This window comes from Balaenoptera ricei, chromosome 13, assembly GCF_028023285.1.
Source record: "Balaenoptera ricei isolate mBalRic1 chromosome 13, mBalRic1.hap2, whole genome shotgun sequence".
Classification (NCBI taxonomy): domain Eukaryota; kingdom Metazoa; phylum Chordata; class Mammalia; order Artiodactyla; family Balaenopteridae; genus Balaenoptera; species Balaenoptera ricei.
The window spans coordinates 80988361-81006911 of record NC_082651.1 but is presented as its reverse complement, the minus strand read 5'-3'; the positions used below and the strand labels follow the sequence as shown (position 1 = coordinate 81006911).

The following is an 18551-nucleotide window of genomic DNA, read 5'->3' as shown; positions in this document are numbered from 1 at the left end:
AGGTAAAGAATAGAAAGTATAGTTATAGAAGTAGATGGAAGCAAAATTGTTAGGGGTTTAGGATACAAAAGATTATTCATTACAGATTTAGGCTGTGATTTTAAGAAACTGCTGCAGTCTTAGGTTTTGTTTTATTTTGTTTTCCTTTTTAAAAAAAATATGGTTTACCAAGACATGCTTTTGTGAGATATTCATGATCTGAAGATATTTTTTCCCCTGTGGTATTAAGGATTCCAGAAATTTTTGATGCCTTTATTTTTTAGCCACCTGTTGGTGAGTACACTTCTGGAAATAGTTATGAACTTCATATGTGTACATTAGTTTTTCAGAGGAGTCAAATTTTATTTTACATTTTTAAAGAAAAATGTGTACTTGATTGTTGATTATGTTCCCTCAGAATGTCTAAATTGATTATTTCCCATTCTCTACTTGTTTCAAAGGCTAGTCTTACAGCTAGCTTACTTTGTGTGCTTTTGGTATGCAGGGCCTTATGAGTGAAGGGCTATTTATTTTTTAATAAACTCGTAATTTTTAGAACTTTCAGTTTTAGAACTTTTAGCTTTAGATTTACAGAATAATTGCAAAGATAGTACAGAGAGTTCCTGTGTACCCCACATTATTTTGCCTATCACTAACGTCTTACATTACTATGATACATTTGTACAATTAATGAACCAATATTGATTCATCATTATTAACTAAAGTCCACACTTTATTCAGATTTCCTTTGTTTTCTCCTAATGTCCTTTTTCTGTCTAGGATCCCATCCAAGATACCACATTACATTTAGTTCTTTTGTCTGTTTAGGTTCCTGTAGTTGTGACAGTTTCTAAGACTTTCCTTGTTTATGATGACCTTGACAGTTTTGTGGTGTACTGGCAAGGTATTTTATAGAATGTCTCTCAACTGGGATTTGCCTAATATTTTTCTTATGGTTAGACTGCGGTTATGGGCTTTTGGTAGGAGGACCTCAGAGGTAATGTGCCATTTTCATCACATCATATCTAGGGTGCATACTATCAATATGACTTATCACTGTTGATATTATCCTTAATTACTTGGCTTGAGAGAGTGTTTGTCAGTTCTTTACTGTAAAGTTACTCTTTTCTCCTCCTTTCCATACTGTCCTCCCTAGAAGGGAGTAACTGTGTGCAGGCCACACTTAAGGATTGGGAGGTATGATATACCTCTTTAATGGCAGAATATCTACATAATTTATTTGGAATTCTTCTGCATGGGAGATTTGTGTGTTCTCCCACATCACTTATTTATATCAGTATGGACTTATTTATTTTATACTTTGGGTTACAATCCAATACTACATTATTTATTTTGCTGCTGAAATTGTTCCAGCTTTGGCCACTGGAAGCTATTCAGTTGGCTCCTGTATCCTTTTGACATGCCCCCATTATTATAGGTTTGTTTGTTGGATCACTTTCTTACTTTATAGCATGACAAGATGTTGAGGCCCATCTTATCTCTTTCCTGCTCTTGTCTTAGAATCAGCCATTTCCCCAAGAAGCCCTAGTTCTTTTAATTTTATTGGAGAAAGGTATTAGAAACCAAGGTCTGAGTGCTAAGTGTGCTTGTTGCTACTGGGGTGTCATTCCTTTTGGGTCCTCTGAGCTAACAGAGCAAGGAAACACACATATCTATAAATGTTTGTATATATTAACCATTTGTATCTATATTAAGAGAAACATGATTTTATACTGATGTCTCCAACTCTAATCCACAACCACGTGGATCATTCTAGTCTCTGGAAAGGGATGTTTTAACATATCGTTTGTGTGTCCTGATCTCTGCTCTATTGTAATACTATTTCCAGCTGCTTATTTGTTAGTTAATTCCTTCTACAAGCATGTATTGAATCTGTACTATATTTAAGCCTTTGTACTAGGTGTTAGGAATACAAAGATGAGTGATTGATGTAGTTACGCTTTCTTCAGTACATGTTTATCAAATACCTGTGTGTCAGCCCCTGTGCTCCATGCTCATAGTTCAATAATAGAGAAAATGTGGCTGCAGATAATTATGATATAAGGTAAAAAAGAAAGGTAATAACAAAATTCAGATGGAGAAATGCTTCAAGAAGGGAAATCACACAATGAATTGTATCAATTAGAACCTGGTAGCATTCAAGTGCCAGAAAATGTCACCTAACTGGCTTAAGTAAAAAGAGGATTTATTGGTCCACATAACAGAAAAGACCAGGGATAAAGCTAGCTTGGGGCATGACTGGTTTTAGGATCAAACAGTGGCATCAGGGCTTTGCTCTGCCTCCTGCTTTGCTGACATTGTTCTCACACCCTTCATAGCATCTCCTAATACCTCTAGGTCAACATCACAATACCAGAAGAAGAGCAAATCTGACATCATGACCAGAAGTCTTAGAATTGAGACTTGTTAGTCTTTTGTTTTGTTTTGTTTTTGTTAGTCTTGATTAACCTCACTTGGGTCATCATATCCATGAACATTGTTGCCTGGGGGATAGAAGGTGATGGTCAGCCTAGCTTTGTACATGTGCTCCATTCCTTTCACAGGTGTTGGTTTTATGATTATTAATTGAGCTATACATTTTTGTTTTGTGATGTTGTCTAAATATTTGTTATATTTTACAATAAAACATTTAAAAAATAATTGAATACATTCAGCATTCAAAAATTAACGTAATTGCTCAGATTCAGGAAGTCCAGTTAATCCTAAGAAGGTAGTGTAAAGAAAAGCACTTCTAGATACATCATGGCAAAATTACAGAAAACCAGACAATAAGAAAAATCTAAAAATAGCCAGAGAAAACAAAAGAGCAACTGTTAGACTGTTAGTTGACTTCTTATGGCAACATGGAAGATAGAAGACAGTTTAATGATATCTTTAATGTGATGAAAGAAAACCACAACCATTTAAAATTTGTATCTAGCAAAAATATTCTTCAAGAATTTAAGTAAAATAATGACATTTTTAGGTAACAAAAGCAGAGTTCATCATCAGCCAACCTTTACTAATTCTTCAGGGAGAAGAAAAGATTTCAGTTGGAAGATTAGAGATGCAGAAAGGAATGAAGAACAACAAAATCAGTGAAGGGAGATAGCAGTAAAGAGGGGATAAAATTATAAATCATCCAGAAGGTATTTCAACTACACCTATCTTATACATTTTGGTGGATGTTAGCACTTATGTTCCCAATAAAATTTATGTAGGCAAATATTAAAATTAAGTGACTTTTTCTTGGCGTTTACTTGGGAGTGGGGATGTGGGTGTCTATAGGGTGAGGAAAAAAATAGCATTAAAGCTTGGCTTTACACGTGGTCAACTTAATATTGACCATGTCTGCTATCCGTCCTTCTGCTCTTCTGTTCTTGTATTGCTTTGTGTAATACTGTGATTCTTTCGTGGGGACCACTGGAAATATACTGAGCCTCCTATCTCCTGAAGATTCTAATTTAGGTATTTAGTCTAGGTTAGAGCCTGGGCACCAGTGGTTTTATTATTATTTTTAAAAATAAATTTATTTATTTATTTTTGGCTGTGTTGGGTCTTCGTTGCTGTGCGCGGGCTTTCTCTAGTTGCAGCAAGTGGGGTCTACTCTTTGTTGTGGTGCGCAGGCTTCTTATTGCAGTGGCTTCTCTTGTTGCAGAGCACGGGCTCTAGGCGCACAGGCTTCGGTAGTTGTGGCTCGCAGGCTCAGTAGTTGTGGCGCATGGGCTTAGTTGCTCTCTTCATTGCAGTGTGCAGGCTTCTCATCGTGGTGGCTTCTCACGTTGTGGAGCACGGGCTCTAGGTGCACAGGCTTCAGTAGTTGTGGCTCGCAGGCTCAGTAGTTGTGGCTCGCGGGCTCTCAAGCGCAGGCTCAGTAGTTGTGGCACATGGGTTTAGTTGCTTCGGGACATGTGGGATCTTCCTGGACCAGGGCTCGAACCTGTGTCCCCTGCAGTGGCAGGTGGATTCTTAACCACTGTGCCACCAGGGAAGCCCCACCAGTGGTTTTAGAAAGCCAATTCTAGTGTACAACCAGGGCTGAGACCTAAGGGTACTGAAAACAAATATGGTTGAGATAGACCTGAATTCTAGTTTTAGCTCTGTTGATTACTGTGTGGTTTATGCTGGCCAAGGTACTTAGCATCTATACATTTATTTATTTATTAATAAAACTGCTAATATTAGTACCTCTATCTCACAAGGCTGTTGTGAAGAATAAAGAAAGTAACATTTGAATGGAAAAACGGAAATAAAGCTAGAGGTGTAGAAGCCAAAATGACCAAGGGCAATGTATAATCTTAGCTATAGAAGGTTTAGCAGATGTTTGTATTTTCTGAGAAGTCCTCTGATTTCCCTTTATAACTCAAAGCAATTTATTCTGATCTTTGAGTTTGCATTTCAACTCATATAGAAGTGAGGTTTTGTACTTATTGAAAGTCTTTAGGGTTGGGATTATTTTGCTATACTTGGATTATCTACGGGGATGGAAACGTTAAAAAGGAAAAGAATATTATAAAATTTGAAACTGATTCTAATGTATGCTTTCTCCAACATTTTTAAAAAGCAAAAAAAAAAAAAAAAACAAACCCTTAGCCATTTAAAACAGTTTTTCAGATAAATTATCTGTATCCGGCTGAGAATTTTATGCCAAACTGCGGCCCCCACACAAGCTTTGGAGAGCCAAGATAGTTAAACCTGCAAAGTAAAGTGCCAGCTCAACCCTTACAATGGTCTGATGTAATCACTTAACCAGAGAATGGTTTGTAGCCTTGAATTGACAGTGACTCAGTAGACCCTGTATACATTTTTTAAATGTTTTTAAGTTGTTGGGATTATGAAAATACCATAGAAGCACAATATTATTATAAGCAAAACATTCAGCATATTTAATGCAGTTTCTTGAATATGTTTCAAGAACATTTGTGAAGAAGCCAGATTGAAAAGTAAGAAGTCTGGATTATAGATTTTTAAAAGAAGGACAGCTAATTACTTACAGTATCTAAAATATAGTGTACCAGAAATGATCAGTCACATTTTTAAATCAAAGGAGTCCTTTAGAAGATTTGAAAAAATTAATTGGTAAGAATAGTAATTAATATAACAATTGTAGATAATTTGTATGTTTAAAGGTACATTTTAAAAGGATTTATTTCTTTTATTACTCTGGAGATGTTTGCAAGGTTAACATGAACTTTTAGCACAGTCAGCTTCTACGGGAATTATTTTAAAAATGTAAAATTTGTCTCAATGAAACTCGATTTAATTTAAAAATTAGGTTATTATATTAAAAGTGTAAGTTAACCATTTGTTTTACTTTCAACCCCTACCTAGGTAATACTACTAAACCCAAATTCACTAAATCCACCCACATTAAATTTAAAAGCATTTTAGGGTCAGGAAAAGATGAAATAACTGTTTCCAACATTTGAGTTTGTGTGTTTGTTTTGATATATGAATAGAACTGACTAGAAATAATTTTGGTATTAGTTATAGACTTATGTTATAAATGTATCTTTTGTAACTCATAGTGAATAAATCATAGGCACCCTTAATTATAGTTTTACCAAATCAGAAAATCCGTATTAGTAATTATCAAACTTTTAAGACTAAAAATAAACAGCTGAAATACTCTCCATGAACCTAATGACTTCCACTTCCTGAAGAGAGCCTAGGAGCCATTTCTCAGTTTTTTTGTTAGTACTTTTTTGTACCTTTTTATTTATAACTATTAAAATTGTGATCTAAATTTTTGTGCTATTCTGCAACATGCCCTGTGAGAATTTTTTTCCTAAGAAAATAATGCAGTGTAAGACGTTAATAACATTTAAGATAAAGGATAAATGGAGATTTTGAAAACTGAGAAACTCTTTTAGCTAGATTAAAAAAATTACGATTAGTTTAATGATATAGCTTTTTTAACTTTTAGCATAAATTTAACTAGCGATTTTTAGAAATCAAAGCAAAATCTTAGATATAATTTTTAGAAATAAAAGCAAAACAAAATTCTTTATAACTATAGAATTGCCTCATTTTAAAAAAACTTTGTATTATGGAAAATTTCAAACATATACAAAAGTAAAAAGTATTATATAGTGAATCCTCATGTGTCTGTCACCCATAATAATTGTCAGCTAATAATCAATCTTGTTTTATCTGTACCTTCATCCACTTACTCCCTAGCATACTATTATTTTTTTTAACATCTTTATTGGAGTATAATTGCTTTACAATGGTGTGTTAGTTTCTGCTGTATAACAAAGTGAATCAGCTATACAGATACATTTATCCCCATTTCTCCTCCCTCTTGCATCTCCCTCCCACCCTCCCTATCCCACCCCTCTAGGTGGACAAATCCTGTACATTTTGTCATTTCATCTGTGAATATTTTGGTATGTTACTGAAAAAGATAAGGAATCTTTTAAAAAGCATAACCAAAATACCATTATCTTGTCTAAAAAAATTAACAGTAATTCTGTAGCATCGTGAAATAACCAGTGTTTAAATTTCAAATTGTCTGAATCAAAATCTATGCATTATGATTGTTATGTCTTTTAAATATCTTTTTTTTTTTTTTTAATAAATTTATTTATTTATTTATTTATTTTTGATTGTGTTGGTTCTTCATTTCTGTGCGAGGGCTTTCTCCAGTTGTGGAGAGCGGGGGCCACTCTTCATCGCGGTGCGCGGGCCTCTCACTATCGTGGCCTCTCTCGTTGCGGAGCACAGGCTCCAGACGCGCAGGCTCAGTAGTTGTGGCGCACGGGCTTAGTTGCTCCGCGGCATGTGGGATCCTCCCGGACCAGGGCTCGAACCCGTGTCCCTTGCATCGGCAGGCAGACTCTCAACCACTGCGCCACCAGGGAAGACCCTTAAATATCTTTTAACTTGTAAGTTTTCTCTGTCTTTTTTCCCCTATTTGCAATTTATGATTGAAGAAGCAGAGATATTTGTCTTATAAAATTACCACAGACTAGATTCTGTTGATTGTATTCCCACGGCACAGTTGAACATGTTCCTCTGCATTTCCTATGAATTGGTAGGTGGAAATATGTCCCAGATTTTGTGCACCTTCAACCACCTGGTATGTAGTCACAAACCAAAAATAACCCCCACCCTCCCAAAAGAAAGAGGTTCTGAATTTTGTTGTAGGGACTACATGCTGTAATGTATACATGAGCTATAGAGGCATCTTTAGTTTTTATTTAGATAATTGTAAATAATGCATGACTGAAGATTAAAATTTACAATGACACTGGTTATAGCAAAATGAGGCAAATGTTTGTATAGTAGATAGAAAAGAACTATCAAAAGCAACAGAAGGATTATTAAGGTAAAGTATCCTGGACTCATTCATTTTAAGGATAGCCTATTCACTTAAAAACCTCTAATGATCCACTGTATATATGTACCACATCTTCTTTATCCATTCCTCTGTTGATGGACATTTAGGTTGCTTCCATGTCCTGGCTATTGTAAATAGAGCTGCAGTGAACATTGGAGTGCATGTGTCTTTTTGAATTATGGTTTTCTCTGGGTATATGCCCAGTAGTGCGATTGCTAGGTCATATGGTAGTTCTGTTTTTAGTTTTTTAAGGAACCTCCATACTCAGCCATAAAAAGGAACAAAATTGGGTCATTTGTAGAGACGTGGATGGACCTAGACTGTCATACAGAGTGAAGTAAGTCAGAAAGAGAAAAACAAATATCGTATATTAACGCATATATGTGGAATCTAGAAAAATGGTATAGATCTTATTTGCAAAGCAGAAATAGAGACACAGATGTAGAAAACAAATGTATAGATACCAAGGGGGAAGGCAGGGGTGGGAGGATTTGGGAGATTGGGATTGATACATGTACACTATTGATACTATGTATAAAATAGATAAGAATATACTGTATACCACAGGGAAACTCTACTTGATGCACTGTGATGACCTAAATGGGAAGGAAATCCAAAAAAGAAGGGATATATGTATGTGTATAGCTGATTCATTTTGCTGTACAGTAGAAAATAACACAACATTGTAAAGCAACTATACTCCAATAAAAATTAATTAAAAATATTCATTTTTCTCTAAAAAAAAACACCTCTAATGATATCACTGTTTTTAAATACATACTGGCAGTGTTATATGCTCTCATAAAAATGACCTTGATTCATTGGGAAAGGTGAATTATATTTAATATGGCTTATTTTTAAAGAATAACAACAACTAGAGAGTCAACAGTTTGGCACTTAAAGGATTGAAGAATTATGTATCATAGCTGTAAAATATGGTGTTATGATTAATCTGCAATTCTTGTTAATACTATATGTAAATATGTACATTTTAAAGATAGGAGTCATATATAAAAATTACAGAAATTCTGCTTTATCAATAATAACTGGGAAATAAGGTATACTGGTTAATCAAATATTCGGACTCATAAAAATTTACTGTGGAAGTTATATATAGATCACCAATTCTTTTAAAATAATTGGTTTTTGATAAAATACCCTTTACACTAAAACTATAACATAATTTGATCTTTTTTTGATGATTCAGAAGCTTTTAAGGGGCTGTTTATAGCATCAGAATTATTATTAAGCTTGATTGTCATGATGTTGTAGCTGCGTAGTAGAGTTGATTAATGCAGATTTCCAAAGTTATATTAGCTCCTAGAGAATTATCACTGGATTAGGAAAGCCCAAACGGGCTTTGTGACTGTGGCGTTCATAGAGAGCCAAGCAAAGAGACTTATAGGAACCAGTATGCATGGATATATGTGAGTGGCTGCAGACATAGATATATGTTTACATGTGTGCACATGTGCACATATTACTGTTAAATTTATAATGAATATTGTTAAACACATAACACATATATACCGACTTGTGACATGTGCAGCCATTACCAGTACTGAGGAAATTGCAAATTGAAGGAATTTGATCAAAATTTACCAAGAGGAAATTGGCTCTGAAGCATAATGATTTTGGCTGGAGAAGATAGTGATCCTGGCACAGTACACTCTCTATTTCCTTGTGAGGGCTCCAAGATGACAAGAATTAGCTACATAGAGGCAGATGCTTGGTAGTTTTCTGGAAGCACAATTATAAGGTTTATGAAAAACAGGAAGATCAACAGCTCATGCAGGTTTTTTGAACGGGGAACTGATTTAATGTGCTATTTTGTACCCCTTGGACCTTGTCTGTTGAGCCATGATAATTTGATTTTGTTTTTAATAATTTTTTAATTCTTATTTTAAGTGTGCTAGCTTTTGGAAAGATATGATATCTTAAAACGCTTTTAAGATAATATTTTTCAGACTGTTTAAACTTTTAATGATTGATGACTATAATTAGTCATATTGCAATATTGTATTTTCAGAATTGCTGTCCCGTTTTCCTTTGTCTACTTCTGCTCTTAACTGCGGATTAGCTTGGCTCCCAAAAGCCGGTGTCTTTATTGACCCTGGAAAATTTTCGGATCCTTTAATATATTTAACTTAGTTTATGATGAATTGAATAGTAGTGATCATTCATTTGACAAATAATTTGAGTGCCCACGTTGAATAGCCTATGATGTCTAGTACATCCCTTGTGCAAAGATCAATAAGATACTGTCCCTGTTCTCAGATAGTTTATAGTCTAATAGAGGGAAGATAATATGAAAGAACTGTATCACCCAGGCAGTCATTCTTCGTGAACATTAGTGGGTGCATTGAATAGGAGAATTTTCTTTTTATCTTTAATTTTCAATGCCTGAGGAACTTTAGCCATTCGTTTTGCATTTTGCTTATGTGACGCCAATAAACACCTTATGTATCTACCATAAGTGAAGGAAGCAAGGAAGGAACTAAAAAATATCTTGGTAAATTCCCTGAAGTCTTAATTCAGGTGTTGCAAACTCAGATGCCTAAAGGAGCCAGCAGGTAATACAAATGAGTGAAAAAGATCAGTGTATATAGCACAGTGTATAGCAGGTCACAATCACCACAATTGGTGGTGATTGTGACCTGCTGAAGTGTGTATGTTTTGTCTAAAGATTTTCAAAAAAAAATTTTGTGTGGGTCAGAGAAAGCATGTCTGCAGGCTGAGGCTGCCAGTTTGCAACCCCTTTGTAATTCCTTAATATAAATGGAACCATCATAAAAGCATTTGAGAGGAAAGATGTGATTTAAAATTAAACACAAATAAATACTCCCAATTTAAGAATGATGACACCATTTGGTAAGCTATTTGGTGTTTTTTTTCTGGGGCATAGATGACATTGGATTAGGAATGATGGGATCCCAGGAGGAGCTGCCTGGAAGATATAGATCTAGGCAGATGAGGGGATCAAGTTTAGTAGATTCTACTACTGTAGGAGAAATAGGAATTCACAAGAATGATCTTGGCTCTCCATTGTTGAAGATTTTTTTCTTTCAGGGTATGGATAGCCCTGGATTTCAGGTGTTAATTATTGTTAGAAGCAGGTCACAGGTCTGGAGACACGTTCTGTTACTGCCTGGGAAATATGCAGGGCAACTTGAATGGAAAGTTCTAGTGGATGGAGTCTTTAGCCATCATTTAAACAGTGGATCTTATGTGAAAGCCTAATGAGTTTATGTGAAATTATTTGGGTCTTTGATCACAATAAGAACATTTGTCGGAAAGATGATCAAACTTCCTGGGTTTCTACCTTGCTATCAGAATGTCTGAACATGACTCCAAAAATCACGAAACAGATTATCTAGGGCCAAGGAGTGGGTATCACTCCAGGCTTACTGAATCAGTGTCTCAGAGTGTAAGATCTGAGAATCTGTCTTTCTGAAAGATACTTTTACAGTTATTCTGATGATAGGATGGGAACTACAGCTGTAGGTAGACAAGGTTTCATATACTTGCTGGAAGATATCAGGTTCTTTGGTCAATGAAGATTGCATATTGACAGCTCTCTATTGAACAATTTTTTAAAAAGTGGTGTTTATTGATAGAAAGAACCCCATTCTGTTCGATAAAAGTGTGTTGATGGTAATAGATATTGGTGGCTTAGGATGTAAGGGCATTGTTAAGGCTCTTGAGGCATTTCATTAGAGGGGTTTGTATCTGTGATTGTTTACACTAACTGAGATCCAGGGAAGATTGTTTGGGTGGTACAATTTGAAGTAGATGCTTTTGTTTAGTTGACTGTGAGGAACACCACAGTTTTGAAACAACTGATGAGAGGAATGGCTTTGGGGGCTAGAGAGGGATGGTAAGTTTAAGGAAGTGACAATTCATGAAACCGAGTAGTCACTGTGTATTGCTAAGTTGACAAATGGTTTGAGGCTGTCACTGTGGCTGCTTTGTGGGGGCCTATTTTCACTCTCTCTGGAGAGAGAATTTGTGCAAAAGATATAAAGGTTTACTAGTCAAAGCTACACACTTCAAGCTTGGCATGGAGCCAGCATTGATAAGACACCATAGTACAGTTTGTCCATGCTGATTGTTTCACTCAAGTGGAGGAAAGGTAAAAATATCTCCTGTTTACAGGACCATGAAGCCAGTAAAGACCTCCTCTCTAAGCTCAGTGCTAATGAAGGGCTGGGCTGCGGCTTGTTGTATGCCTTCCCAAGACACGTGCCAGTAATCAAAGTGTCCTTATCTGGACTGGAACGGTTGTTCACTTTTCTCCTTTGTATCCTTCAACAGGACTATTGGCTTTTTCAGAAGTCTCGCTTTATTACCCACTGAATCAATTACCTTACTGGTGTTTGAAAAGCTCTGGGATGGGGAACATCTCAGATACCTATTTCAGATCCATTTTAACTAAAAGTGTATTGAATGAGTTGTAATATTAATATATAGGACTGGACTCTTCCTTCCTTCCTCCCTCCCTCCCTCCCTCCCTTCCTTCCTTTTAATTTACTTTTTCCTTAAGAGAGATGATTTTAATCATTGTTGGGTTAGTGGAAATAGCTTGATCCTCTGTGTAGACTTTCCTGCAGATAATGTAAGAAGCTGTCTAACTTTTTTCTCTAGCAGAAAACCTAAGGACCCACATCAAATCTATACTTTAGATTAAAGGGCTTTTAAATAGTTATGAGTTTATGCATGTCTCCCTCTATTCTGTGTCTTACAGGAGGTAAAATAGTGATATGGTGTATCAGTACTCTTTTATTTCTTCTTTCTTTCTTCTCCTTCTCCTCCTTACTCTTCTTCTTCTGACAGAAAACCTGATTCAAACTGGCTTAAACAATAGAGGGAGTTCATTGGCTTACAGAACTTAAAAGACCAGAGGTGGGCTTCAGATAAGGCTTGGTCCAGTGGCTACAATCATTGTCATTTAAGGACCTAGTTTCTATTTCTTTTCTTCTCTGCTCTACTTTCCACTGTGTTGACTTTATTCTCAGTCTCCATATCCACCCAGCGGCTCAAGTCTCTTCCTTTGTGAATATAAAATTGTTACTCCAATTCAGACTTTGTATTCTCCTATCATGGGAGGAAGGAACACTTTTATTTCTCAGATGTCTTTCGTTTTTCTCATTGGGTTTGATTGGATATGTGCACGTAGCTGAATTTCCTAGGTGCGTAGGAAATGTTGATGGGGTTAGGCAGTCAGGACCTGTGGAGCTTGAAGTGGAGGTTCTTACTCAAAACCCATGCCTGAGAATGGGGAGGGGTGGTTTCCCAAAGGACATTTGGGATTGTGTTACCAGAAGGGAAATGGGTGTTGGAAATCAAACAATAGATGTCTACAAATGTGGGTTTAGACCAAGGACATTATATGGACCTAGGGTGAGGTATAGTTTTTAGGGGGAAGGATAAAGACATTGAAAGCTCTTACTACCTTGTGTATTGCATTTAGCGGATGTCTTTTCCTTTAGTTCCCCTTTAGTTCCTTTAGTTTACATGGCTTTTCCTTCCTTGCTCTTATAGCTGCCTGTGGCTGGGGCAACAAGAAGAGCTTGAGGCAGCCTCCTTTTCAGTTGGAGTTTCCCCTGATCATTCACACACAGACTGTGTTACTAGGACACTGGTTGCTCTAAGCCCACTGGCCAGGAAGGCCCAGGACTGGGATTTTGGCTAAGAGGAAGAGGGTCTGGCAAATACTGCAGGCCTAGAATTAAGTCCAGGGAGCTCAGCTAAGGTGAGGAGAAGCAGTTGTACAGTGTAAATCATTGTAGCCCAGGGGCCAGGTCTAGCTAGGGAAATCATCTAGGGCAGGGGTCAGAAACCAGGGGTCAGAGCTTGCAGGTGTTTGGTTAAAAAATAACAACTTGGTTGAAGCTGTTTGTTCTCTGTCTTGTACCATACTGCTCATTCCTATAGGTCTTTTTGTGCTTATCTCTGTGATTAGTTGGAAAGAAATGAGAATCTACCCTGAGGTCTGGTCCTGACTGAGGCAGAAAAAAAGTTGTCTTGATAGGGGAGAATGGATAGGACTCCTGTGATGTTGTGACTCACCTATGGCTATAATACACTCAATGCCAACAGAGGATCACTTCAGTCATCTTTTGCCATGATTTAAATAATTTGCTCCAAGCTTAAAATCTCTGTGCAGATGGGATTCTTAATCTTCTAAGTTTAAAAGACTCCTGAAGACATTTTGTAATGAAAAGTGAAACCCTAACAAAGTGTTTGCTTTAACTAAATGATTGCAGTTAATTTCTTGTAAAGAAACACAGAAGCACACTTTAACTTAAAATAAGCTCACACTGTTGTTTCTTGTAGTACAGCCAGGAAAACCAGTAACAAGCTGTTTCCTTCAAAATCACATCCCTGGATGATATTCGAGCAACCTGGACAATTTAAATGCATCCCCAGGAAAAACAATTTGAATTAAGTTGGAAATCATATTTGCTAATTTCCTTTCTGCCATTGCAATGTTGCCTTTTATTCTCAGAGTCTGAGTAGCCTTGATTGAGAAGGTGTGTGGCATCAGTGTCTCAGGTAAATAGTAACTTTCATTTCAGAGCCACAGCCAATCTTAGGTCACAGAAGGATTTGTTTGTTTGTTTGTTTGTAATTGTTGGGGTCTTGGTAAACTGGATGCATGCACAACTTAAAGGAATTTAAATTTCTTTAAAACACTTTGTTGGCCAGACAGAAGGATTTCTAATGTTTAGGGTTCATTAATCAAGTTTTAGTCTACACTGGCATTTTATCCAAAATTGAACTTAATAATATTATTTATTTGTACTTTTTTTTGAGAAACAGTAGGTGTAAAACTTGAGCATTTTGGCCCCAAATAGATTTGATTTTGTATTTGAAAGATAGCACCTTAAAGTTGTGTGGACAAAGACAACATCTTAGGGAAGAAATAGAGTGGATTTAGTTTTTATTAAATTCAGCACTCAGTGACTTTAGTGTTTCCAGTCTTAGTTCTTTTATACACATTTTGGAAAAGATACCATTCCTATTCTCTAATTGGTTGTACTGTTAAGAGAAGAAAGGCTAGTAAAGGCTCTGGGAAGGGTACTCTTTCTTTTCAAGAATGTTTCACTTGGGGAGGTGGGTTTCAAGGTAGAAAAGAATCTGCTCTTTACTCTCTTCCTCTTAATAAACAAGGAAGGCTGGATCAAGAGATGTGGTTTGAGATTCCTTTCTTCCTCTGCTCCCTCCCACCTCCCTCCTTGCTTCCATCTCTCCACCCCCAATTCCAAAGAAAGAAACAGAACTTAGAAAATGTGCTGGGTGATCCTAGAGACCTATTTGAAGTGGTAGTTCAGCATGTCATGAGGCTGCATGCTGGTCACTTTCTTTTTAGAGGAGCTGACAGGTAATCTGTAGAGCAACTTCTGATGGACAAGAAGGGATATTACAATTTTTTGAGTTTTTTAAATGGAGCCAAAGCTATAATTTTTAGATACTTTTGTACATTTTAGATTAAAAGCATGGTTGACTGTGGAAGAAAGCAAACAAGTATGTCAGTTCCAATGAGTCTGTCACCCTAGCACAAAATTGGGATGGTAGAGAAATTCTGGTGTGATGCACCAGTAGGTCATCTCTTGGTAGATATTTGAAGATTCCCCAGAACTCCTCTGTTAATTGGAAGTTTTGCTTACCTAGCAACTGTCGGTGAGGCTGCCTACTGAATGGCATTTCAAAAAATTCAGATTTAGAATTCTTTATTTTGCTTTTTCTTCCTTATGAGCCTGTTGGTTCTATCATGAAATCATGTGGGAAAGTGATTTTTCATAAACTAAGCTATTTGTGTATTTTGATTGATTGTAAGCCAGGGAATGGACTGCTGTATTTTTTTTTTTTCTGCAAGAAAATAAAAAAGACTTAAGAAAAGCCTAGATCAAAAAAGGTTTAAAAAAAAAGAAAAAAAAAAAAATCCCGGGAAGTTGGTTGTTGATTGAGAGGGAGGTCAGAACCTTGGAGAGCGCTAGAGAAAGCAGGGGCAGAACCACAGCAAAAGCTGCCATGACTGGCCCCAAACAGACTAGATTTTTTTGAGAAGATGGCATTTCCACTTTGCTTATTGTCAAGATATGTATGATTTAAGGAGATGAATCCCTTTTACTCCAATCATGAGCTGTATACATAGACTAATTTGGTGACTTGGGACTATAGTCTTAAAAACTAGAGAAAATGCTTTTCTTCAGCACATCTTGAAGGTCCTCCAGGCCATTTTATAATTCTGGATTCCTCCTAGGAGGGCCTCCGGGGTCAAGATGAAGATGGTCACAAATAGGAAGGGTAAAAGAAGCATAAGATTTCAGAGAAGTATTCACTACTTATTAGACTACCCCATTTTTTCCAAAAAATAAATTTTTTTTTTCAAATGACATCTTAGGTAAAACTTCAACAAAACCCAAACCCAAACCCAAACCAACCAAACCAAACCAAACCAAAACCAAAAGCAGAATGGCAGAGGTGTCCTGGTTAAAACAGGTTAAGAGGTCGGAGTGCCTTCTACTCACATTACTTCAGTAGCAGCCACTGAACACAGGCTGCGAATTGCCACATTTTACCAGAATACATTCAGTTTACTGGTCAGACATAGTTCTTAAGTAAGTGTGAGAATTTAACTTAACTGTACTTTTAGGAATGCTTTTACTAGCCCGTATTAATCCCAGAAGTGGCCTTATATTGGTTGTCTTCTTAGCTATTCATTTGGATGTCACAGATTTGCATCTCTTTCTAATTAACTTCTGTGCTTCCAAGAAGCTACTGAGTTTTCAAGACTGTAATTAACAACAACTTCAAAGGACATGGCAACGTTCTCACATCTCAGACTCAGTCAGCTCTGCTTATAAGAATGAAGAGAATTATTAGAATATTTGAAAATAAAGCCACTGAGGATTATAAAACTACCCTAATTAAAATTTTGCCTTACCAATATTTATTTCTGTGAGTACTCTACAAATTTTATTAGAGCAGAATACAACTCCGATGTTCTTTCCCCTTCCACATGCCCCAGTTTGTTTTTAATAGTTGACTCTTCTCAAATATAAAATGCCAAAACATTAACTACAAGTTAATTATAACTATAAGGGATATGATTGGGAGTGCTGTGTTGTCTTTTTTGTTAGCTACATGACTATAAATACATGAAGGGAAGTTATATGGAAAAGGAAATAGACTTGCTCTGTAGAGTCCCAAAGTTAGTTTCTCTTAATCCAACTTTCCTCTCACCCACTCCCAAATTTATGTTATGTTAACTCTACTTTAAGAAGTTAAGAAGTTGGTATATTTTAAGAAAGTATGAAAAAATATTAAAAAAATTTAAAGTAATTTCACTTAAATTATTTCAGATGCTATATTAGAGGAGTTATAAATACTCAACCCTGTTCTAATGTATAGTGTAGACATTCATTTCTGATAATACTTGGTCCTCTTAAAAACAGATCAAATAGAAAATTTATTTTTGTTATCTTTTGTATTCTCCGGATGAAGTGACATCTTAAAAATTCATGCTGTTAAGTTACAGTTCTGTTAGAAATGTAAGATGTCAACTGGTCATTTCCTGAGACTTTCCACTCGAGGAGTGTACTACAAAAGAGTTTTGGTTGAGAGAAGAATACATTCCTACAATTGTGACTGTTACATTATAGCATATTGCATTAGCTTTCTGGAAATGTTCTGTGAGGCTTGGAACTTAGGAAACACCAGGTTCAAGGTTACTTGAAGCGTATTTATTTAGAAAGATTTATTCTCCAGAAGGCTGTGGAACTAACTTTTAGCTGATCAGAAGAGATGATTGAAGTCTCATAAAATATGTAGATGGCAAGTGGAATTTCTTAAACTTTGAGATTGAGAAGCAGGTTGAAGTGAAATGTCTGAAGTATGCTATTTTATTTAAAATTTATCTTTTTTCCATTATGGTATATGCATGTGTTTTGCATGTGCACATATACACATATACATACATATCTGTAGACACATACTCAGAAAATTTGGAAAATATAGAAAATTAGGAAGAAGGGAAAAGAAAAACTCTTCTAAACAGCTCCCAACTATAGACATCAGTTGTTAACATTTTTTATAGTAATTTTTCTGTGGATAGATGGTTTTTGCTGTGGAGGGTTGGAGGGGTAGGGGTAGTCAAAAATTGTGATCATAATGTATATATAGTTTTATATCTGTCTTCATTTAATATTTTAATGAAAGTATTTCCTATGCTGTTACATAGTATTTGTGAACATATTGGCTGCATATTATTCCTTTGAATGACTATAACAGTTTTTCAACTGTTTCGTATTATCAGGCTTTTTAGGTTATTTGCAATTTGCAATTTTATGATATTATAAATGACTCAAAGTATATTTTTTGTCTATGAAGATTTTTTCCCCCTTATTTTTGTTGTTTTCTTAGATAGATTCCCAGAAATAGGATTTCTAAGGGTATTGAGATTTTGAGAATGAACATTTTTAAGACTCTTGATAAATAGGATTTCTAGGGGTAATTGAGGTTTTGAGAATGAACATATTTAAGATTCCTTTTTTTTTTTTAGTTGGAGTAAGTTGCTTTGCAATGTTATGTTAGTTTCTGCTGTACAATGAAGTGAATCAGCTATATGTATACACCTATCCCCTCCCTCTTGGGCCTCCCCTGACCCCATCCCACCCATTTAGGTCATCACAGAGCACTGAGCTGAGCTCTCTGTGCTATACAGCAGGTTCCCATTAGTTATCAATTTTACACATGGTAGTGTGCATATATATATATGGGAAAAAAAATCTTCCTAAAAAAATCATATATATAAAATGCTTGTACCAGTCTGTGCTCTCATGTGTAAAGTGTCTGTTAAACTACATCCTCACCAGCATTAGTTATTTGTTTACAGAAAGAACTTGGCTAATTTAAGATGTAAATTTTGTTTCTAATAATTATTGCTTGATTTTCTTCTCTTGTGGGGAATGCTGGGTGAGGGGCAGGCCAAATTAGTAAGTCCCAGGGGAACAAGAAACAACTTGTGGGACTGAGGCCCTGTCTTGGAGTAAAAGTCAGGCTAATGAGTTCAAACTAAGACCTGATCCAAGGGAGCCAGTTGAACCATGGGAAGCAGGTCATGGAGCTTCAAAGAGGAGAGGAGGAAGCTCCGAGTGAGCACAGCCAGAGGTCAGATGTAGGAACACCCAAGAAGGGCCAAGCGTTGGTACTTTACGAGGTCCCA

At 36.1% G+C, this 18551-nt stretch overlaps 1 protein-coding gene across 3 annotated transcripts in view; it reads left to right on the top strand.

The window, feature by feature from the left end:
- The window catches only part of BABAM2 (BRISC and BRCA1 A complex member 2), a 444468-nt gene that overhangs the window by 110472 nt on the left and 315445 nt on the right, over window positions 1-18551 (top strand). The window lies entirely within an intron of this gene.